Below are 24,683 nucleotides of genomic sequence, written 5' to 3' on the forward strand. Positions count from 1 at the left end.
ATTGATTCCTTCTAGAGAATTTTTCATTTCATTTATTGTGGTGTTCATCATTGTTTGTTTGCTCTTTAATTCTTCTAAATCCTTGTTAAACATTTCTTGTATTTTCTCCATTCTATTTCCAAGATTTTGGATCATCTTTACTATCATTACTCTGAATTCATTTTCGGATAGACTGCCTATTTCTTCTTCATTTGTTTGGTCTGGTGGGTTTTTACCTTGCTTCTTCATCTGCTATGTGTTTCTCTGTCTTCTCATTTTGCTTAACTTACTGTGTTTGGCGTCTCCTTTTTGCAGGCTGCATGTTTTGTGCTCCTGTTGTTTGCAAAGCCATACAGACAAAATCGCACAAAGAAGCATACACATACACATTCACAAAAAGAAAAAGAAAAAAAAACTATATATCTTTATATATAAAAAAGGAAAAGAGCAACCAATCAATAAACACATCCACCAAAGATAATAAACTCTAAATACTAAACTAAGATAAACATAAAACCAGAAACCAGTCAGTCACATATAGCATACTCCAAGTCTACAGTTGCTCTCAAATTCCACCACCTTAATTTTGGGATGTTTCATTGTCTATTCAGGTATTCCACAGATGCAGGGTAAATCAAGTTGCTTGTGGATATTTAATCCACTGCTCTTGATGCTGCTGGGAGAAATTTCCCTTTCTCTTCTTTGTTAGCTTCTGGGATTCACCTTTGGATTGGCCCTGCCTCTCCATGTAGGTTGCCTAAGGGAGTCTGTTCCTGCCCAGACAGGACGGGCTTAAAGGAGCAGCTGATTAGGAGCCTCTCGCTCACTCAGGCAGTGGGGAGGGAAGGTTTCGGAATGCAGGATGAGCCTGTGGCGGCAGAGGCCAGAGGGATGTTGCAATAGCCTGAGGCACACCATGTGTTCTCCCAGAGCAGTTGTCCCTGCATCACGGGACCCTGGCAGTGGCAGGCTGCACAGGCTCCCAAGAGGGGAGGTATGGATAGTGACCTGTGCTTGCACACAGGCTTCTTGGTGGCTGCAGCAGCAGTCTTAGCGTTCCATGCCCGTCTCTGTTGTCTGCACTGATAGCCGCGGCTCGCGCCCATATCTGGAGCTTGCTTAGGTGGTGCTCTGCATCACCTCTCCTCGTGCACCCCAAAACAATGGTCTCTCGCCTCTTAGGCAGGTCCAGAGTTTTTCCCAGACTCCCTCCGAGCTAGCTGTCACACACTAGCCTCTTTCAGGCTGTGTTCACGCAGCCAACCCCCGTCCTTTCTCTGGGATTTGACATCCGAAGCTGGAGCCTCAGCTCCTAGCCCCTACCCGCCCCGGCAGGTGAGCAGACAAGCCTTTAATGCTGGTGAGTGCTGGTTGGCACCGATCCTCTGTGCAGGAATCTCTCTGCTTTGCCTTTTGCATCCGTGTTTCTGCGCTCTCCTTTGTGGCTCTGAAGCTTCCCCCCACCCATCTCCCATCTCCACCAGTGAATGGACCTCCTAGTGTGTGGAAACTTTTCCTCCTTCACAGCTCCCTCCTCGAGGTGCAGGTCCCATCTCTATTCTTTTGTCTCTGTTTTTTCTTTTGCCCTACCCAGGTATGTGGGGAGTTTCTTGCCTTTTGGGAAGTCTGAGGTCTTCTGCCAGCCTTCAGTAGGTGTTCTGTAGGAGCTTTTCCACATGTAGATGTATTTCTGATGTATTTGTGGGGAAGAAGGTGCTCTCCACGTCTTACTCCTCCACCATCTTGAAGTTCTCCCATGTTTTCTAGCTTAAATTCAGGTCTTTAATCCGTTTTGAGTTTACTTTGTATATGGCAAAGAAATGTTCTAATTTCATTGTTTTACATGTCGCTGTCCAGTTTTCTGAGCACCACTTATTAAAAAGTCTGTCTTTTCTGCATTGTATATTCTTGCCTCCTTGATTGTAGATTAATCAACCATAAGTGTGGGTTTATTTCTGGGCCCTCCATTCTGTTCCATTTATCTATATGTCTTTTTTTGTTCCAGGACCATATAGTTTTTATTAGTGTAGCTTTGTACTATAGTTTGAAATCGGGGAGTGTGATACCTCCAGCTTTGTTCTTTTATCTCAGGATTGTTTGGCAATTCGGGGTCTTTCATGGTTCCATGTGAAGTTTCGGATTATTTGGTTCTAGTTCTGTGAAAAATGTCATGGGTATTTTGATAGGGATTGCATTAAATATGTAGATATCTTTGTGTAGTATGGCCATTTTAACAATATTAACTCTTCCAATACAACTATATGGGCTACCTTTCCATTTCTTTATATCATTTTCAAATTTTTCATCAGTGTTTAGACTTTTCAGAGTATAGGTCTTTCATATCCTTGGTTAAGTTTATTCCTAGGTATTTTATTCTTTTTGTTGTGATCATAACCAGGACTGTTTCCTTAATTTATCTTTCTGAGAGTTCATTTTTAGTTTATAGAAAAGGAACAGATATCTGTATGCTAATCTTGTATCCTGCAACTTTACTGAATTCATTTCTTACTTCTAGAATTTTTTGGTGGAGACATTAGGGTATTATATATAGTGTGTTGTGTCATCAGCAAATAGTGAAAGTTTTACTACTTCCCTTTCAAGTTGTACATTTTATTTCTTTTTCTTGCCTGATTACTGTGGCTAGGACATCCAGTAGTATGTTAAATAGAAGTGGTGAGAGGGACATCATTGCCTTGTTTCTGATTTTAGGGGAAAAGTTTTCAGCTTTTACTGTTGAGTATGGTGTTAGCTGTAGGTTTGTCATAAATGGCTTTCATTATGTTGCAATACCTTCCCTCTTATACTCACTTTGATGGGAGTTTTTTATCATGAGTGGATGTTGAATTTTGTCAAATGCTTTCTCTGAATCTATTGAGATGATCATGTGATTTTTATCCTTCCTTTTGCTAATATGGTGTACCACACTGATTGATTTGTAAATATTGAACCATTGTTGCTTTCCTAGAATAAATCACACTTGATCGTGGTGCATGATTCTTTTTATATATTTTTGAATTTGATTTGCTAATATTTTCTTGAGGATTTTGGCTTCTAGATTCATCAGAGATTGGCCTGTAATTTTCTCTTTTTTATTATGTTTGTCTGATTTTGGTATCAGGGTAATGGTGAACTTGTAGAATGAATTTGGGAGTGTTCCGTCTGTCTCAATTTTTGGAGTAGTTTGATAAAGATAGGTATTAGCTCTTCTTTATACGTTTGGTAGAATTCCCCAGTGAAGCCATCTATCTGTTCCTGGACTTTTGTTTGCTGGGATTTTTTAAATTATAAATTCAATTTCACTACTAGTGATCAGTTTTTTCACATTGTCTGTTTCTTCCTAATTCACTCTTGGAAGGGTGTTGGTTTCTTGAAATTTGTCCATTTCTTCTAGTTTGTCCAATTTTTTGGCATTTAAGTGTTCATAGTATTCTCTTATGATATTTTTGTATCTCTTTGGTATCCGTTTTTCTTTTTTTTCTCCTCTTTCATTTCTTATTTTGTTTATTTGGGTCCTCTTTTCTTCTTGGTGAGCTTGGCCAGAGGTTTGTCAATTTTGTTCCTGTATCACTATAAACTTCCTTCTTAAAACTGCTTTTATTGCATTACATAGATTTTGGAGTGTTGTGTTTCCATTTTCACTTGTCTTGAGATATTTTTTGATTTCTTCATTCACCCATTGTTTTTTTGTAGTGTGTTGTTTAGCCTCCATGTGTTTGTACTTTTTCCATTTTTTTTCCCTGTAATTGATTCCTAGTTTCATACTGCTGTGGTCATAAAACATGCTTAATATAATTTCTAACTTGTTACATTTTTTAAGACTTGTTTTGTTGTCTAGCATGTGATTTGTCTTGGAGAATGTTCTATGTGTACTTGAAAAGAATGTGTTTTCTGGTGTTTTTGGATGGAATGTCCTGTAGGTATCTAAGTCAAATTAATCTGTTGTGTTATTTAATACTACTGTTGACTTATTGAATTTCTGTCTGGATGATCTTTATACTGATGTAAGTGGGGTGTTAAAGTCCCCTACTATTATTGTATTGTTGTCAATTTCTCCCTTTATGTCTGTTAACATTTGCTTTATATATTTAGGTGCACCTATGTGGGATGCATATATGTTGACGAGTATCATATCTTCTTCTTGCACTGATCTCTTTATCATTATATAATGCCCTTCTTTGTCTTTTGTTACTGACTTTTTAAAAAGCCTATTTTGTCTGATTTGAGTGTTGGTACCTCCACTTCCTTATCATTTCCATTTGCATGAAATACCTTAATTCATCCCCTTTCTTTCAGTTTCTGTGTGTCTTTAGTTCTGAAGTGAGTCTCCTGTAAGTAGCATATAGATGGGTTTTGTTTTTTATTCAGTCAGCCACCCTCTGTCTCTTGATTGGAGCATTTAGTCCATTGACATTTAAAGTAATGATTGATAGGTATTTACTTATTGCCATTTTACTACTTGTTTTCCAGTTGTTTTTAAGTTCTTCCCTTTTCTTTTCTTCTTATTTTAGTTTTTTCCCTTGTAGTTTGATGATTTCTTTTAGTATGCTTGTGTTACTTTCCCTCTTATTTTTGTGTATCTATTGTAGGCTTTTGATTTATGGTTACCATTTATGTGGTTCATATATGATGACTTATAACTATATCTATTTGTTTTAAACAGGTAGTCCTTTAAGTTTACACACAGTCTAAAAGATCTACAGTTTTTACTCACTTTCCCCACACTTTGTGTTTTTGATGTCATATTTTACATCCTCAAGTTTACTTAACTGATTCTTGTAGTTTTTCTTGACTTTATAATTTTTTGTCTTTTAATCTTCATACTAGCTTATTTAAGTGGTTGATCCTCAGTCTTTACTATATATTTTCCTTTACCAGTGGGATTTTTCATTTCCTATAGATACTAACTTCTTGTCATAGCCTTCTTTTACACTTAGAGAAAGCCCTTTAAATTTCTTTTAAGGTTGGTTTGGTATTGAAAACTCTTTTAGTTTTTGCTTGTCTGAGAAGTTTTTTATCTCTCCTCAGTTCTAAATGATAATCTTGCTGGGTAGAGTATCCTAGGTTGCAGGTTTTTCCCTTTCATTACTTAATATTTATCAAGCTACTCCCTTCTGACCTGCAAAGTTTCTGCAGAAAAATCAGCTGATAGCCTTATGGGGGTTCCCTTGTTTTTCTCTTGCTGCCTTTAGAATTTCCTCTTTCTTTACCTTAAATTTTTGCCATTTTAATTATGTTATTCCTTAATGTGGGATTGTTTGAGTTCATCTTCTCTGAGACCCTCTGTGCTTTCAATACCTGGACACCTGTTTCCTTCTCCAGGCTTGTGAAATTTTCAGTTTTCATTTAATTTCATAAAATATATTTTCCACCATTTTATCTGACTCTTTTTCTGGATCCCCTATAAGGTGAATTTTGGTACGCTTGAAGTTATCTTAAAGATCCCTTAAACTGTTTTCAGTTTTAAAAATTTATTCTTCATTTTGCTATTCTGATATGGTTATTTCCATTGTTCTATATTCCAGATCACTTGTGTGTTCTTCTGTATTGCTTAGTCTGCTGTTCATTCCTTCTAGTGTCTTTTATTTCAGTTATCGTATTATTCAGTTCTGACTGATTCCTTTTTATCTTTTCTAGTTCTTTGTTAAAATTGCCACTGTGTTCATCAATTTTTCCCTAGTTCAGTTAACATTCTTATTACTACTTTTTGAATTCTTTATCTAGTAAATTGTTTATTTCTTTTTCATTAGTTTTTTCAGGGGTTAATATTCATTTAGATTTGTTCTATGATTTTTCCTTTTTCTCATTCTGGAGCAATCAGTCATTTTACTTTCCTTACCTACTTTTTATACACAGTTTTTTTCTTTACCCTGATTTTTTTCCAAACAGCTTAAATTACATACATTAATTAGAATTCTTAACCCTTAGAGTCCTTAATTCCTAGTGAAAACTAAGAAGTAAGCAATTATGGATTGTCTGTCACAGTAGCATTCTGTGGATTGGTAAATTTATAAATATATCTTATAATTCTGGAAGTATAGTCTTCCTTATAGTAAATTTTTCAGTGAGGTAAAAAAAAAGTCTTCTTATTAGATCCAAATATCTTTAGTTCCTCTGTAAAAGGAAGCCAAATGTGTATAAGCCTATGTTCAATAATTAATACTTCAGTATTTTATCTTACTTGGAAATGATCTAGATATTCAGTGAATATTCATCATTTAATTTATTTCAGTATAAATTTAAGGTTTTAAATTACCAAGAAAATATGGGGAACTGTTTTTAAGTAGACATACCCTAAAGCATAACAATTGTTGAAAAACTCATAAACTTTTCTTACTTACATTTAATTTGCTTGTTCTTAACAATTGTGTTTTGATTACTTATAAAAATTTCATGAAACATTAAATAGCTAACCATCATTTTATCTTTCTTGCTGTTAAATTCTGTAACAGAGATAACATAAGCTTATTTGACTTTAGTAAAGCGAAGTAGAATAAAGGTATTTTATTTAATGCTGTTAACTGTAAGACATGCCTGTTTTAATTAAACCAACAAACTTAAATTAGCTTTTATTTACTGAAGATTATGCTAGATCATTTGAACTTGAAAAACTTGTTAGTTTCGATGCTTCTGAGAGTATAGTTAATTTATAGGAACACTTGTTTGTCTTTAAGTCAATTAAATTGAGCTCTTTACACATTAGTTTTTGAAAAACCATCCAGAGGTAGGAAAAAAATCACACATTTATAACATACATACATAAACATACAGACAGACACAGAGCTCTTATAGCTCTTGTTTTAAAATTTTAGTGACAAGACACGTACAATAATGCACAACTCACGAGTTTATAAAACAATTGTGTTTCTGGTAGATGGAATAAGTTAAGGTTACCTGCTCAGATGACCAAGGCTTCTTAGCAATATTTGTGGAAGAGACTTTTAAGATTTTTCATAGGCCTGTTTTTCAATATAGCTTTTTCTTTTTCCTTTTTGTGATAAGAATTACCTTGTTTCCTGGAGAAGACTAGATAGAATACTTAATCTCAAAAGGCACAGAGAAAGAATGCAAGTTCCACTAAGTAGAACTTTTGTTTCTGAAGTCTAGATCTTTTACAATATGAAGTTTTTCAAGATGTGTAGCGGAGGTTTTGGAATTGGTAGAAAGAGGACAGGTGGGCCCTGAATTGTTTCTCTAGCCACACTTCTGTTCTTTTAAACACTAGATTTGTAAGACAAGTACAGTTGTTTTTTTAATTCCTCAAAGAATTGAGTGCAATCTGAGTGATATGGAGGCTGCCCCACCCATTCAACTACATTATCTTCAATTTGCTTCTTTTTTAAAAAAAAAATATATCAGGGAGCTCTTCAACTAAGAGGGAAGTCAAAAGAGTCTTATGTTCTAGATTTAGACCTGTGTGTCTTTGAAATGTTTTAATAAATCCTTCCACAAAGGCTTCACAATGTTTTTGTTTTTCTCTCTGGATACATAGTTTCATTTTAGCCTAGGAGAGAAGACCTAAAAACCAGATTTCTATCAGGCTCTGAATATCAGCTTCCAATTTGTTCAACTTCTGATCATAGAGATACTTTAAAAAAAAATCCTTTCAAATATCTTGTCAGGTTTCAACTGGGACAAACAGTAAATATTCCCGGCAGTATTGAACAACCCTTGGGACATAGGAAGCATCTCCAAAGATGGTGCAAAAGATACTGCTCTCCCAAGATCCAGAGCTACTTCCAAAGATAACCAAAAGAAAGACTTTAACAATTCCCCTGAGAGCTGGCAACAGTTGGTGGGACTCTAGCCACAAATGGAATGCAGACCATATTTCTGTCCAGCCATATCTAGTCATAAATGAGGTGCGGTTCACACTTCTGTCTAGCCATATTTTGGGGGCCCCCCAACTTGACAGTTGCCAAGCCAAGTTCTCAGGACACAGAATAAGACAAACAAGAAAGGTAATAGCTGTCCCTGAAAGAAAAAGGATCAACAACCAGTGGGTACCTGAAAGCAAATTCATGAGTCACAATTCACAGATCTAATTTTTAAAAATGTTTGTCCTGACAATCTGAATTTGAAAAGGAAGGAATGTGAAATTTTACCTTCCTCTTTTGACCGGACACTACAGATAGAGATCTGAAGGAGCTGACTTTGGGAAGGATTCTCACTCCTGCTGGCTTCTACCAGTTTTCCCAGGATCCTATCTGCAGGGTCTGGAGTGTATAGAGTGTCACAGTGGGTCTCATCCTGGTCACCAGAAACTCTAGAAGAGGAAAAATAATTTTCCCTCTATCCTTTACGGTGAGTGCTTGACTGAGACCTCTTTTTCTCCAGGGCGCCTCCTAAATGGATAAGCTTATCTAGGTTAAAAGTTCCCCACTGTGGCTACTGTAATTCAGGATTATCTTTGGTAAAGTTAATCTGCTTGTTCACCCTTAAAACAAAATTTTATTCACCCAAGGCCTCACACTGGACCTGTCCAGTTTAAGCAGGACCCAGTCTAATCCAGACCGAGTCTGACTCTGGCAGGTTTCTGGACCCAATCCAGGAAAAGAAATGCTCAAATAAAGTCTGAAAGTTCATGATACAAAATCTGTGATGCTAGGTTCTGAGAGGGATTTACCCACAAGTGACCTCTAGAAGCAGCAAGAAAGCAGCAGGCAAGCAGCAAGCTCAAGGGTTCCAACAGGCACCTAATGCCTGGTTGCTTTTTGCTCCTGGGTCTCCTTCACTTCCCTCTTCTGACACCAGTACTGTTAAAAGATAAACTGGGGCATACTAAAATTTTTAAAAGTTTACTTGAGCAAAAAAAACAATTCAAATTGGGCAGCATTCAGTGTAGCAGATAGAAAGGAGCTCTGAGGAGCTGTAGAAGATTGAAGACTATTATAGGCAGAAGGGAGTGGGAACAAGGAAATTGTATTGACTAAAAGTGGGTTGATTATTGCAAAGTGACTTTCCTTTAGGTGATGACAAGGGTCTGTCAGGCAGATGACCTAACTAGTGCTGATCAGGTGATTCCTGATTGACTGGCTTAAGTTTCCATTTCTGGGAGAGCTGAAATTGTAATTAAGTCTTGGTTTGGTGATGTGGATCTTAGCTTAAGCAACTCCATTTTGGACTTGTGTTATTTTTTGTTTTTAATGTTGGGAAAGAGGAGAGAATGTGACAGAAAGTTTACATCCCTGTGCAATCATCTATAATTATTTGCTTCATGACTATATTCCTCAAGCTTATAAAGTCACCCTCCTCTAGTTTCAGAATTTTGAAATGTGTATACTTCTACTTTGGTCCAGCTTTCCTTTCATAGCAAGATGTCAGCTTAATTCTGAGCTGTGTCTGGGCTTCCATGAAGTCTAATGGGAGGAGCTGCCAAGGCACTATCACGTGGGAGGGCAATTCTTCTTTATCACTAACTTCTAAAGGGAGAGAGAGAAGAGACCCCAATGGATCAAAGACAATGACCCAATAGTTAAGAAGAAGGGGCAACTCTGCATATAACAAGTCTGTTGCTCAGATTGTCTTTTGGTTGGCTCATGGTGATTGGCTTTTGGTTGGGCTGCAATAAATGAAAGATTGAAAACCAAAGGCTTTTTCAGTATCGTCTCTGTAGCTCATTTATTGCATAATGTTCCTGAAACAGATGTGCTAGGGCTGTCTGCAGTGATTGTGTGCAGCACTGATTCCTTTAGTAGGATGCATACCAAGGCCCTCCATGCGGACAATATGCCCTCATCACTTTGGCTACCCAAATACAGACAGAACTGGGCGGCAGTGATCACATATCTCTGTCGTGCATCACTATTATCTGTGGCACTGCTTCTACCACCCACACCATCGATGTGCCTGAAATAAAGGGGTGTCCATAATTCATGCAGTATTATTGCTCAGAGGAGTGGTCCATAAAGAGCATGTAAGACACTTGCTGGTAATTCCATAATTCGAGTTCCTGTGGGGTGAATGGGGATAAACCCAGGGATATTGAGTTCTGTGATGGTTATTGTGATTATATTCTTAAATATTTATTTATAAAGATATTATAAATATATCAATAGAAATATTTATACATGTATAGCATGTACTCAAAATATATTTATTATTTATTATATAATTATTGTGTATATTAAGAACTACTTCTGTGCTCTGTTCTTAACTACCAATTTATCTGCTATTCTCATATCTTCATTCCATTTGAAATTTTGACTTGAAAAGATGAATTATTGCCCAAAAGGTTTAGTTTCTTGTATTACTCCTTAAAATTACCTCTGATATTCTTACCCACTTGTTTTTCCAAATGGTATAGATTTCTGTTCTTATAAAGCTAAATCTTTTGCAGAAGTAAGGTAGGGAATAAATGAAAATTAATAAATACCTTCACATGCACACTGTCGATTGAAAAAAAAAAAGCACAACCTAAATGTTGAGAGTTATGTTTTATTTGGGGACCTAACTGAGGACTATAGTCCAGGAAACAGCCTCTCAGATGCTCTGAGGAACTGTTCCAAAGAGGTATAGGAGAAGCCAGGATATAAGGGAGTTTTTTTCTGAAAAAAAAAAAAAAAAAACCCAAAAAAACAAAAACCCAAAACCAAAAATGTCAAATATCAAAAAGATTAATGCTAATAACAAAAACCAGACATCTCAAGTTAAGGATTTTCATGCTTTTCTATGTATGGGAGGATGTGAGAGTCTGGGTTCATTGAAGTTATTCCTTTGATTTGCATTTTAACTCTCCAGGTCTGGTATCCTGTTTTCCTCCATCCTGAATTCCCCTTGGAGCACACCATCAGGGGCAGCTGCAGTGGCTGATAGCTTGATGGTGGGCAACATTTGTTGTTTACTGAAATGACAGGCAACGTTGTTTTGTCCACAGTACCTTCATGTATTCATGAACAAACAACTGAGCAAGCTAGTCCTTCCTTAAACACACTGTTGTTTCCCCACATCTAGCAGAAAACGGTCCAAATTCTTTAGATTGATGTCTAAAGGCTTCTAGAGGTGGAGTTGAATTTTCCTTCAATTTTCCATCAATACCTTAGGGAATTCCTCACACCAGGCTGGTTTACTCCCTCCAGAGGTCAGCCTTATTTTTCAAGTGGTTTTGCTCATGCCATGAGCCTTTTCTGACTTTTTGTCCTCCCCCACTCTGTCTATTAAAGCATATCCAGTTTCTGCTTCCACCTCAAGGGCCTAACTACCCAGCCCTTCAGTTCTTGTCCTTTGAACTCAGAGCCTGCTCATCTGTAATTCAACATGCACCAGTTGATGTCTAGCTCTTTTCGGTCCTTTAATGTTTAGGCTTTATATCCTCAACAGTGATGTAAGTTCTTTGGTATCAGGGAGAGTATCTTTATGTTTATGTCCTCAGGTCTTGCATGGTTTCTGGAGCACAGTAGGGCCTGAATTTGCACTTATCGCTTGTTTGATTGATCAGAGTGTATAAATTGGGAAAAGAAACTCCGAAGGAATTGGAATAGCTTTGAAAAAAAGAGGAATGGCAGGAGGGCTAGAATTCCTTTAGTTTTAACTTCAAGGTTTACTGCTAGCCATAGATAAGCTGCTAGTACAGATAAGCCTCTTTAGTCCCAGAACTCTCCTTCTGTGCTGCTCTGTGATGATAGGAGGGGAGGGGGAAGAGTGAGGGGAAGCAGTGAAGGAGGAACTAGGACTTAGCATCTGCCTTCTCCTGGAAGAAGCTTGGCAGAGACTTCTGTAATCCAGTGCTGAGTCAGAACGTAAGCACCTTTGAATTGCTTCTCTGACCCCCATCATCAGATATGCACCACTATGGGGATTCACTCTGGGGACTGTGTTTTTAGAGTCACTCCATTACTTCAACCACTCACACACATACTTCCTTGCTTCCTTTTCTGTTTAGTTTTTCCAGCTTCTGCTCTCCTTCCCCTGCCTCTCCCCCAGCCACTGGCTCTTCTTTACGTTTGTCCAGTTCCATGAATGAGACCCACTTAGTTCTGCTGGTGATATAATTCATTTAAAGAGCTGCTTGGCTTAGATTACCTGATGGGGTCTTAAGGAATTATATATAATGCAATTTTACAGTAGAGTATTGTGTTGTGCTAGGAAGTAAATGAGGTCATGTTTGCGAAGTAAAGTACAGATTTGGACATTACCTTGTGGAAGTGGGCTGTAGAGAGTGCTAAATCAAATTATTCAGACCACAAGTTCCCCTGCCCGCTTCTTTCTCTTATTAATTATATAATGTCTGCAGAGCCCAAATTTATCAGTTATTAGCTGCTTCCAGGGACTGGACTGATTTAATATAGCACCTACTGCAATTGGGTCCTTGGCCTTGAACAAGACTTCTGGGCACCCTGGAGTTAAGCCACCAAGGGCTTAATTGCTTCAGCTATCTCTGCTTGTTTGTAATTCGGATTTTGTTTGCTCCTAGTCCCTTGGGAGTGCTCTATGCTGTTCAGTTAATTGAAAGTGGCTAAAACTGAATGAGGCAGCAGCATTGCAGGTGGCATCTTTGGCATCAATTTGAGAAGACTATTGAAATTCTCTTGCTTAGTATAATAATTATCTCTGATTGAGGTAGGATTTCAGTCTTGAGACTAATAGGAGATTCCAAAGTTTCCCATTGGCTTTAGGGATTAGCAATTCGCAAAGTAGTTACCTTTTCCTACAGGGCGTTTTTATGAAACAGTGCAGCCGAAGATGCTAGAAAGCAGAGTTGGAATGGCGTGAGAGATGGGGGCATTACATATGAGAGGGGGGCAATGGAAAGGCAGGTATGAAAGAGTTGGAGTGAAAAATAAAAAGACTACAAAGGATATCCTAAGTACCCCAACATGGAGAAGAACTAAAAGTGTCTATAGGGGAAATTAAAGCACAATTCAGAATTAAAAAAAAAAATAAAATGGTAACAATATAGACAAAAATAACTGGGGTAAAAATAGTACACGTATTTTAAAAGAATAATAAAGGGAATATTAGAACTAGTATGGAGAGAGAAAAGAAAGGGGAAAACTTTAAAAAATGAAAAAAGCAAGATGGTGAATAAATAATAGGACATTGGTTACCTCTTTTGTTTGTTTATTTTTTGACGACTCTGTTCAAGTATATACGGCTCTTGGGTGTGTGTTCCCTCTGACCTTCCTGTAAAGCTTTGAGGTTATACTTCCTATTCTAGTATTCTGATATTTAGGATGATATTTTCCTTTTCCAGCCTACAAGTTCTGGGCCATATCCACATTATTGGGCACGTTAGAGGTGAAAAATATGAAAAGACACATAGTGCTTATTGTTGGTTGCTAGTTATTGTAATTCAGTGAAGCCACTGGGTTCCACAGCAGTTAAGTAAGTTTTTAAAAGTGGTGAAGAAAGGAAGAAGATAGGTCTTAGACCCTGCTCTGTGTCAGGCATGCTGCTGCTTACTTTTAAATAACACTGAGGGCCAGGACTTGTTGAGAACTCCTTGTGTGATAAGCATTGCGCTATAGGGCTGTGCCTATACAAATCTTGTCAACCTTGCCATGACCCTAGGCTGTAGGTTGCAGTATGTACAATTTATGTGTGAATATATATTTAGAAAATGAAAAAAATTACAAAACTTGCAAATTTTAAAAAGCTGACAAATACCACAAACATACACACACAAAATAACACAAAAACTTTACTTAACTGCCTCCCACACCTCTATAATACTTTAATTTTGGTACAGTCAATAAGTATAAAAATGCAAAATTAATCTGAAATCAAGGAATACACAGAAATCAAAGGCATTTAAAAGTTGTGACTCCATATGTATTGAGCTACATAATTGTGTAATTGCATTACTCTTCAGTTGCATTCATTGACTTACTGATCAACAGGTATGAAGAGTTTTGTCACTGGAACACTTGTTTCTTCAGGCTGTTTTGTAGCCTTAGTGGCAGTTTTGCTCAGTGATTTGTCTGGACATGCCAGACTGCATCAGGGCAAGATGCATCAGATGTGCTAAGAAACAGCCCAATACCTTGGGATGCGTACAACAGATAGACACATTCTGGTGTCCTGGGTCCTTGAAGGACAGGTGTGTGCCCTATAAACAAAATAATTCTGATAAATTAAATTTCGTGCACAATTCTCCTTTAAAAATTTGAGGTATGTTGGTAATGGTGTTTGCTGCATTATTGAGTATATTCCTGACAGGTGGCATTGTTTTGACTAGACTCCATGAAAATTGAAGGCACTGCTTATAATTTTACAACACTGATGACTGGAAGAAATTTCCACAACCTGCCTCCTGGCTGCACACCTTTCAAACCTTTTTCTTCCCATTATCCTGATACTTCCTGTACTGAGAGCTGTAGGGCATGTTCATACTATAAACAGGCCCTCTGATACTCACCACTTGTGCCACCTCACAGAGTGGGTTCATGCAGCAAGATGTGCAAGTATTTTGGAATCTGTTCCTACACCAGAATTGATTGTGAACCACATAATATATATCCTACTAAGCCCAAATGAAATACATTCTCCACTGAAGTTCTCCTTTGTAGAGGTCCCAAAATCCTCACAGTCACTCCAGCGCCACCCGCCACAAGGGCAAGAGTGACGAAAAGTAAGTCAGAGTTTAAAGAGACCGTTTTTAAACCATCTTACTTCTCCAAATTTTATATAAACATGTGACTTGGTGAACACATTTTTGGAACCCCTCATAGGGCCTTGTAGGAGCCCCATGTAAATGAGGGTCCCTGAATTCTAAAGTTCCATTCATTTCATGGCAAGCCCATCCCTGGTGTTAATGGTTTATTTAAATAATTCAGGAATGATTTCAATAGAAATATTATGACTCAGTTTTTCAATTATATTTTAAGAATCCAATATACCTTTAACCATCTTTTCTATTTTCTCCATGAAATGTAACTTAAATCTTTTATGAAATATAGTTTTCACCTGTTATGTTATCATTCCATGTATACTCCTAGAAGATAGTCCCTATTATATATCTTTCTGTCCTCCAATATACCTAACTCAATGCTTTGCATAGTCAATAGATACATAGTGAACTGATTAGAAACAAATTAAATGGAAAGAAAATTGACTATATATCGTTCCCCCATTGCTGTTACTTAAATGTGTAACTATGGATATGAGAAAATTAGGCACCAAATAAAACCAGGTGAGATGGTCTGAGTGTTTAAAACTTCACAGTACAAATGACAGTGAATCTCATGACTCTACCTAGAGTTTCTACCACAGGATTGCTTGACGATAGACATAACTGCTGTTTTCGGGGCATTGTGGTAATGGTAATAAACACCAATACATATCGAATGATTATTTTGTGGCTGGCACTGTCTTAAGTGCTTTTATAGGCATTAAGTCATTTAGCCATCAAAAGAACCTTAACAGATAGATACGATTATTATATCTATTTTCATTCCAAGGCAACTTATGCTCAGAGGTTACATAGTAAGTTGGAGAGTCCATGCTCTGAACACTAAGCCCTACTGTTTCACAACAGGAACATTCCAATGTGAAAATCAGGAAACCAGTGGAATCCCCTTGGCTCAGAATCTCTTCTGTTGGTCACCTTGTTGAAGTACTTTCAGTGCCTCTGAGGCCATCAGATATAAATATAACTCAGTAACCATTCCATAATGTATGTCAATTCCTCACATTGTATACTTTAAATATATGCAATTATATTTGTCAATTATTCCTTATAAAGTTGGGGGAAAATAAATAAAAAGAAACTCAGGTTTATCTCCACTCCCTCCAAAGTTCCAATAAAGTTGTGGTTGAGGAATAAGAAAAGTGGAAACTCACATGAACAGTAAGTACAGAAGAGAAGGCAGAAATACATTTCAGATGCTAGAAAATAGATGGGCATAGAAAACAAAAGCACAGAAACCAAATGATCGATACTCTAGACCCCAAGAAAGCCTTAGGAAAGGCGGCACTAAATACCTTTGAAAATGAGGGAGCAGGTGTGATGAAAACAGGAGAAGCATATGGAAATCTACATAAGAATCAGCTGAACAGGGAGATTAGTTCAAGATGGCAGAGTAGAAGGATGCACACTCGCTCCCTCTTGCGAGAGCACCAGAATCACAAGTAACTGCTGAACAATCATTGACAGGAAGACACTGGAACTCACCAAAAAAGATACCCCATATCCAAAGACAAATGAGAAGCTACAAGGAGATGGTAGGAGGCGTGCAATCACAATAAAATCAAATCCCATAACTGCTGGGTGGGTGAGTCACAAAATGGAGAACAATTATACCACTGAAGTCCATCCACTGGAGTGAAGGTTCTGAGCCTCACATCAGGCTTCCCAACCTGGGGGTCCGGCAACGAGAAGAGGAATTCCCAGAGAATCAGACTTTGAAGGCTAGTGGGATTTGATTGCAGGATGTCAACAGGTCTGGGGGAAACAGAGACTCCACTCTTGGAGGGCACACACAAAGTAGTGTGCACGTTGGGATCCAGGGGAAGGAGCAGTGATCCCATAGGAGACTGAACCAGACCTACCTGCTAGTGTTGGAGGGTCTCCTGCAGAGGCGGGGGTGTGGCTGTGGCTCACCGTGGGGACAAGGACACTGATAGCAGAAGTTCTGGGAAGTACTCCTTGGCATGAGCCCTCCTGGAGTTCACCATTAGCCTCACCAAAGAGCTGGTTAGGCTCCAGTGCTAGGTCGCCTGAGGCCAAACAACCAACAGGGAGGGATTTCAGCCCCACCCATCAGCAGACAAGTGGATTAAAGTTATACTGAGCTCTGTCCACCAGAGCAACACCCAGCTCTACCCACCACCAGTCCCTCCCATCAGGAAGCTTGCAGAAGCCTCTTAGATAGCCTCATCCACCAGAGGGGAGACAGCAGAAGCAAGAAGAACTATAATCCTGCAGCCTGTGGAATGAAAACCACATTAACAGAAAGATAGACAAAATGAAAAGGCAGGGGACTATGTACCAGATGAAGGAACAAGATAAAACCCCAGAAAAACAACTAAATGAAGTGGAGATAGGCAATCTTCCAGAAAAAAAAAAAAATCAGAATAATGATAGTGAAGGTGATTCAGGACCTCGGAAAAAGACTGGAGACAAAGATCGAGAAGATGCAAGAAATGTTTAACAAAGACCTAGAAGGATTAAAGAACAAACAAACAGAGATGAACAATATAATAACTGAAATGAAAAATACACTAGAAGGAATCAATAGCAGAATAACTGAGGCAGAAGAACAGATACTTTAGTTGGATGGAGGATTTAATGCGTGGAAGCTACAAGGAGATGGTAGGAGGCGTGCAATCACAATAAAATCAAATCCCATAACTGCTGGGTGGGTGAGTCACAAAATGGAGAACAATTATACCACTGAAGTCCATCCACTGGAGTGAAGGTTCTGAGCCTCACATCAGGCTTCCCAACCTGGGGGTCCGGCAACGAGAAGAGGAATTCCCAGAGAATCAGACTTTGAAGGCTAGTGGGATTTGATTGCAGGATGTCAACAGGTCTGGGGGAAACAGAGACTCCACTCTTGGAGGGCACACACAAAGTAGTGTGCACGTTGGGATCCAGGGGAAGGAGCAGTGATCCCATAGGAGACTGAACCAGACCTACCTGCTAGTGTTGGAGGGTCTCCTGCAGAGGCGGGGGTGTGGCTGTGGCTCACCGTGGGGACAAGGACACTGATAGCAGAAGTTCTGGGAAGTACTCCTTGGCATGAGCCCTCCTGGAGTTCACCATTAGCCTCACCAAAGAGCTGGTTAGGCTCCAGTGCTAGGTCGCCTGAGGCCAAACAACCAACAGGGAGGGATTTCAGCCCCACCCATCAGCAGACAAGTGGATTAAAGTTATACTGAGCTCTGTCCACCAGAGCAACACCCAGCTCTACCCACCACCAGTCCCTCCCATCAGGAAGCTTGCAGAAGCCTCTTAGATAGCCTCATCCACCAGAGGGGAGACAGCAGAAGCAAGAAGAACTATAATCCTGCAGCCTGTGGAATGAAAACCACATTAACAGAAAGATAGACAAAATGAAAAGGCAGGGGACTATGTACCAGATGAAGGAACAAGATAAAACCCCAGAAAAACAACTAAATGAAGTGGAGATAGGCAATCTTCCAGAAAAAAAAAAAAATCAGAATAATGATAGTGAAGGTGATTCAGGACCTCGGAAAAAGACTGGAGACAAAGATCGAGAAGATGCAAGAAATGTTTAACAAAGACCTAGAAGGATTAAAGAACAAACAAACAGAGATGAACAATATAATAACTGAAATGAAAAATACACTAGAAGGAATCAATAGCAGAATAACTGAGGCAGAAGAACAGATACTTTAGTTGGATGGAGGATTTAATGCGTGGGAAAACAAACATTATTGATTCTGAGTCAAAAGGATACAGAAGAGGCAGAGTTTAAATGTGAAAAGTTGGGAAATACGTTAACTGATTTATTTCCCTTATATTTTCCTTTTTTATACATACACAAGAGTATTGAACATTAAAACAAACAAAAAACTCATCAAGCATCAAGTGTCAAAGTAAATTATAAATGATAAGAAAAATTTTTAAAGAATTAAACACTGTGACAAAGTGGGATTTATTTTAGGAATGTGCAGTTGGTTTAATATCCTGAAATCAGTCAGTGTAATACATCATATTAATATAATAAGGGACAAAAAACACATGATCATATCAATATATTCAGCAAAAGCATTTGACAAAATCCAATATCCTTTCATAACTAAAAAGCACTAAACAAAGTAGGAGTATAAGGAAACTTCTTCATGTGATAAACACTGTCTATGAAAAACCCATTGCTGATAACCATACTTCATGGTGAAAAAAATGAAAGCTTCCCCCATGACCAGGAACAAAGCAAGGATATCCATTTTCACCACTTCTGTTTGAGACTGTACAGGAGATTCAAACAAAGGCAATTAGGCAAGAAAAAAATAAAAGATATCCAGATTAAAACAAAAGAATCAAAATCCTCTTTCTTTGAAGATGGCATGATCTTGTATACAAAAAGACCCTCAGGAAAACACACGCACACACAGACAAACCATTACAATGAATAAACACATTCAATATGGTTGGAGAATTTAAGATGAATATATAAAAATCAGTTCTATTTCCATATGCTAGTCCTGTGCAATAAAGAATATGGCTGGCTTTATCCCCAGTTTCTTAGAGGTAACCTCTAAATACTTGAAATTTCCCAAGTGATAGGAGACTATCATGGTCCCTGATATTTTATGCACATGAAGTGACTCACAGTGGGCTCCTAAATAGTTTAGCTAACAAGATGGCTCAAGATGAGGACTGGCCATGACAGAAAGCCTAACCATACAGTTAGAGGGTTGAGGCTTTGAGTCATGTGATATCAACCCAACCTCAGGAAACAGGAAGACATTAGTGATTTACTTCAACCATGGCAAATGATTCAATCAATTGTGCCCAGGTAATAAAACCCCAATAAAAAACTCTAGACACCAATCTCAGGTGAGCTTCCCTGGTTGGCAATACTATGCATATTGTCACACACTGATGTGCTGGGAGGTTGACATGTCCTAACTCCATGGGGAAAGCACAATGAATCTTTGCATTTGGGACCCTCCTGAACCTTGCTCTATGTGTCTCCTGTTTTGCTGGATTCTGATTTTCATCATTTGACTATAATCGAGTTATAATAAGAAGTATAGCATTTCTCTGAATTCTGAGTCATTCTAGCAAATTAGCAAACCTGAGGTGGAAGTAGAAATCCTGTAGTTTATAGCTAGCTGCTCAAAAGTGAGGATAGTCTGGGGACCACCGAACTTGTGACTGGTGTCTCAAGCGAAAGAAGTCTCATAGAGGACTGTGCCTTAACCTGTGAAATTTGGCCCAACTCTGAGTAGCTGGTATCAGAAATCACTGGAATTAGCACTGAATAATACAAAAATGAAACTAAAACAATTCCATTTATAAGAACATTGAACATAATAAAATACTTAGGAATAAATTTATTGAATGAAATTAAAGATCTAAATAAATGGAACAATAGCCCATATTCATGAATGAGAAGATTTAAAATGTTAGGATGGAAATACACCTCAAATTGATCTACAGATTCAATGCAGTCCCTGTCAAAATCCCAGATGCTTTTTTCTTTGCAGAAATTAACAAACTTATCCTAACATTTATATGAAAATGCAAGTGATCTAAAATATCCAAAACCACTTTTGAAAAGAAGAACAAAGTTAAAGGACTCATAATTCTCAATTTCTAAGCTTACTACAAAGCTAAATTAATTAAAACTGAGTGGTACTGACATAAACCCAGATATACAGATGAATGGGAAAAAAACTCAGAGTCCAGGAATAAGCCCTTACATTTACAGTCAATTGATTTTTAACACTGGTGCAAAGACAATAAAATAGAAACCAATACTATTCTCAACAAATGGTGCTGAGACATCTTGATATACATGCAAAAGAATAATGTTGGACTCCTACCACAAAAGATACACAAAAATTAACTTAAAATAGATAATAGACACAAATGTAAGAACTAAAAATCTTAGTAAAACTAAAAATCATAGGGAAAGAAAGTAGTAAACTTTTGTGACCTTGGGTTAGACAATAATTTCTTAGATAAAATATCAAAAGCACAAAGCAACAAAAGAAAAAAATAGAATTGGACATCTTCATAATCTAAAAAGGTTTTTTTTTTCTTCAGAGGATACCATAAAGAAAAAACAGCACATAGAATGGGAGAAAATATTTCTAAGTCATATATCTGTTAAGTGATTGGTATTCAGAAAATGTATTAAGAACTCTTACAGCTCAGTGATAAGGGGACAATATAGCTGACAAACAGGGTCAAGCACTGAATAAACATTTCCTCCAAATAAGATATATAAATGGCCAATTAGCACATTAGAAGATGTCCAACATCATTAGTGTTTAGGGAAATGTAAATTAAAAGAACAAGGAGATACCACATACACTAGGGTAGCTAAAGTTAAAAATACAGACAATAACAAGTATTGGTGAGAATGCAAAGAAATTAAACCCTTACAATGCTGGTAGGAATGTAAAATGGTGCAGCTGCTTTGGAAAACCATTTTGGAAGTTCCTCAAAAATTTAAACATAGTAGAGTTACCATATGAACCAACATTTACATTCCTAGGTACATACCGAACAGAAATAAAAACATACATCCACAAAAAATCTTGTGTACTAACTTTCATAATATCATGATTTGTAATAATCAAAAAATGTATTCAACCCAAATGTCCAGTAACTGAATATTCGGTAAACAAAATGTGGTTTACCTATACAATGGAATATGATTTGGCAATAAAGAGGAATGAAGTACTGATTCATGCTACAACATGGATGAACCTTGAAAACATTATCAAAGAAATCAATCAAAACAAAATCAAAGAAATCAATCACAAAGACCACGTATTGCATAAATACATTTATATGGAAAGTAGAGAATAGGCAAAGTTACAGTGACAGAAAGTAAATTAGTGGTTTCCACAGAAGAGAGTGAAGGAGAACTGGGGAGTGACTGCTAATGGATGTGGGGCTTCTTTCTGGAGTGACGAAAGTCTTCTAAAACATTTTTTAGAACATTTAGTTAGGGGTGATGATTGCATAACTCTGTGAATATACTTAAACCACCAAGTTGTACATTTTAAAAGGGTAAATTTTATAGTTTGTGAAGACTATCCTAATAAAACTATTATGTAAAAACTGAATTGTTCAATAAAAGAGTAAATAAAAGAGGACCCACATAAGGAGAAAAAAAGAATAACTTTTAAAAGGTAAGAAATAAAGCTGAATTTGCAACTGAATGTCACTGGTTCTTATTTTTCATTAATAATTTAAGATGTAACGAAAAAAGTCTCGTGTGAATATTTAATAAATAAGTTGTTAGAAAAATGAAAGGAGACTGTAGAATTTGGGAGGGTTATTTCAGGTTTTCCATCTGTTTCAAATACATAGGCTTTGTCTCTTTAATTTTTCATGGAAGTTTATTATTAATAGCCTCTTCTTTCTGAAATTAAAATCACATTGAAAAATATAGAATTAGATTCTGACGTTGAACACAATGAATTGGCCTGTCATCAATATATACTTGGAGTTGGAGTTAGTAAAAATATCTCAATTTCCTTTCTCATAACCTAACAAATTAATGTTTGTGGCATTTTGTGATTTAAAAAAGAAAAGAGGGCTTCCCTGGTGGCGCAGTGGTTGCGCGTCCGCCTGCCGATGCAGGGGAACCAGGTTCGCGCCCCGGTATGGGAGGGGATCCCACATGCCGCGGAGCGGCCGGGCCTGTGAGCCATGGCCTCTGAGCCTGCGCGTCCGGAGCCTGTGCTCCGCAACGGGAGAGGCCACAACAGTGGGAGGGTGCTCCGCAACGGGAGAGGCCACAATAGAGGAAGGCCCGCATACCACAAAAAAAAAAAAAAAAAAAAGAAAAGAAAAGGCCATGTCTCTTGGTAGATTAGTTTCAAAGAACTCGCTTTTTCCTTCCCAAATACTGGTCAGCCACTGCCCATAGGTTTGAAACATCTAAAAGCGTTAAGACTGAAGGAAGTTAAGAAGGATGAAGGTAGAGAAAAATAATAATTTTTACTTGTTTTTCAAATCATCTTTTTCATCACTGTCAACTTGACTTTCCTTAGAATTCCCAGCTCTGGGTTGGTACAACCAAGAAGAAAGCTACAAAAATGTTAAATTATTTTATACAGGTAAAACAAAAGAGAATAAACTAAATATTTTCCCCTAAAATAAAATGCATTCCATGTAAGTTGCAGTCTGAGGAAGCAGGAAAAGTGAAGCCATAATCTCCCCATAATTACTGGTTTAAATGTTTTCCAAACCCTGGCAAGTAAGGAATTAGGAGGCAAATAGTGATCATTACAATGGAGTGTCTGACTCTGAGCTAAGTTACTGTCTTGCTCACAGAAGTAAATTAGTCAAAGTCATAGTGACTTTAAGCTTAGTCACTATCTTGCTCACAGAAGTAAGTTCTTGCTGGAACACCAATAGAGAGAGGCAGGACAAGACGAAACTGATGATGAAATAAATAACAGACATGTAACAGCAATCAAATCAGCTGGCACTTTGTTCCATCCTCTTATGCAAAAATGTTTTGTCTTTTTTGCTTGTAGATTTCATGATTTTTGTCTTAACAGTAACATACTATTATCATTTCTATAAAAACAGATTCTTAAATGGTAGGGAAAAGGTGTAATTTGATAAGCAAAGCAGAAACTAGGGGAACATATCAGACCATTCCCTAACTTTCTACTTGCTTATAAATAATTAGTTCCTAATTGCTTGCGTTTGGGATTCTGTGTCTCCTTCTCCATAGGGAAGATGATACTAATGTATTATGAGTGGACATTATGGTATATATATTGTTTTATATTCACTGCACTAATCAAGCTACTGTGTCAAATCCACATTGGTGATAAAGTTCATATGGTAAAACAAACATGCAAGAATAGAAAAAAAAAAGATACAAGGGTTAATCCGCCCTATCAGATATTTGAAAAAATAGTATAAAACATGTACAATCAAAACAATGTGTTTCTGATACATGAGTAAACAGACCCATGGAATAGTATAGAAAACTCAGAAATAAACCCAAGTTCATATGAAAATTGAGGATATCATAATGGTAGCATCTCAAACCACTGGGACAAAAATAGATTATTTAATAATTTATTCTGGAACAAATGGTTAGCTACTTGGAAGAGGACAGAATTACACCTACACTAGAATAAACTCCAACAGGACCAAGGACCTACATGAAATAAGTTAAACTATACACATACTAAAAGAAATCAAAGCTGAATTCCACTTAACTTCTGTGTAGGTAAAGACTTCATAATTAATATTCAAAATCCAGAGGCAATTTTTAAAAAGAAAAACTTGACTATATAAAAAGTTTTAAAAGCATATGAATGACAAAATACCATAAGCAAAATCAAAGACAAGTGAAAAAGTGAAAGAAAATCTTTGTAACACCTATCACAAATGGATAATATCCCCAATGTATAAGGAACTCTAAAAAGTTAGAGGACAAAAAATCAAAAACCTGGTAGAAAATGGGGAAAAGACAAGAAAACAATTCACAAATAAAAGGTACAAAGTAGCTCTTAAATATTTGAAAAGATATTTAAACTCATGGAATGAGGGAGGAATGACACCTCTAAGAAGATGAATTTTGCATTTTATCCAATTTTTTTGTAGTTTACCTCATTAGAAAAGCTGATCTTCATTACTTATCATTATCAATGTTCCAAACAGGGCAAAGGATCTGTTCAGCTGATTCTTCCATCCCCTCACTTTCAGTCTGTATGTGTCCCTAGGTCTGAAGTGGGTCTCTTGTAGACAGCATATATATGGGTCTTGTTTTTGTATCCATTCAGCAAGCCTGTGTCTTTTGGTTGGAGCATTTAATCCATTCACGTTTAAGGTAATTATCGATATGTATGTTCCTATGACCATTTTCTTGATTGTTTTGGGTTTGTTTTTGTAGGTCCTTTTCTTCTCTTATGTCTCCCACTTAGAGGACTTCCTTTAGCATTTGTTGTAGAGCTGGTTTGGTGGTGCTGAATCCTCTTAGCTCTTGCTTGTCTGTAAAGCTTTTGATTTCTCCATAGAATCTGAATGAGATCATTGCTGGGTAGAGTAATCTTGGTTGTAGGTTCTTCCCTTTCACCACTTTAAATATATC

This window comes from Physeter macrocephalus, chromosome 1, assembly GCF_002837175.3.
Source record: "Physeter macrocephalus isolate SW-GA chromosome 1, ASM283717v5, whole genome shotgun sequence".
In the NCBI taxonomy this organism is placed as follows: Eukaryota; Metazoa; Chordata; class Mammalia; order Artiodactyla; family Physeteridae; genus Physeter; species Physeter macrocephalus.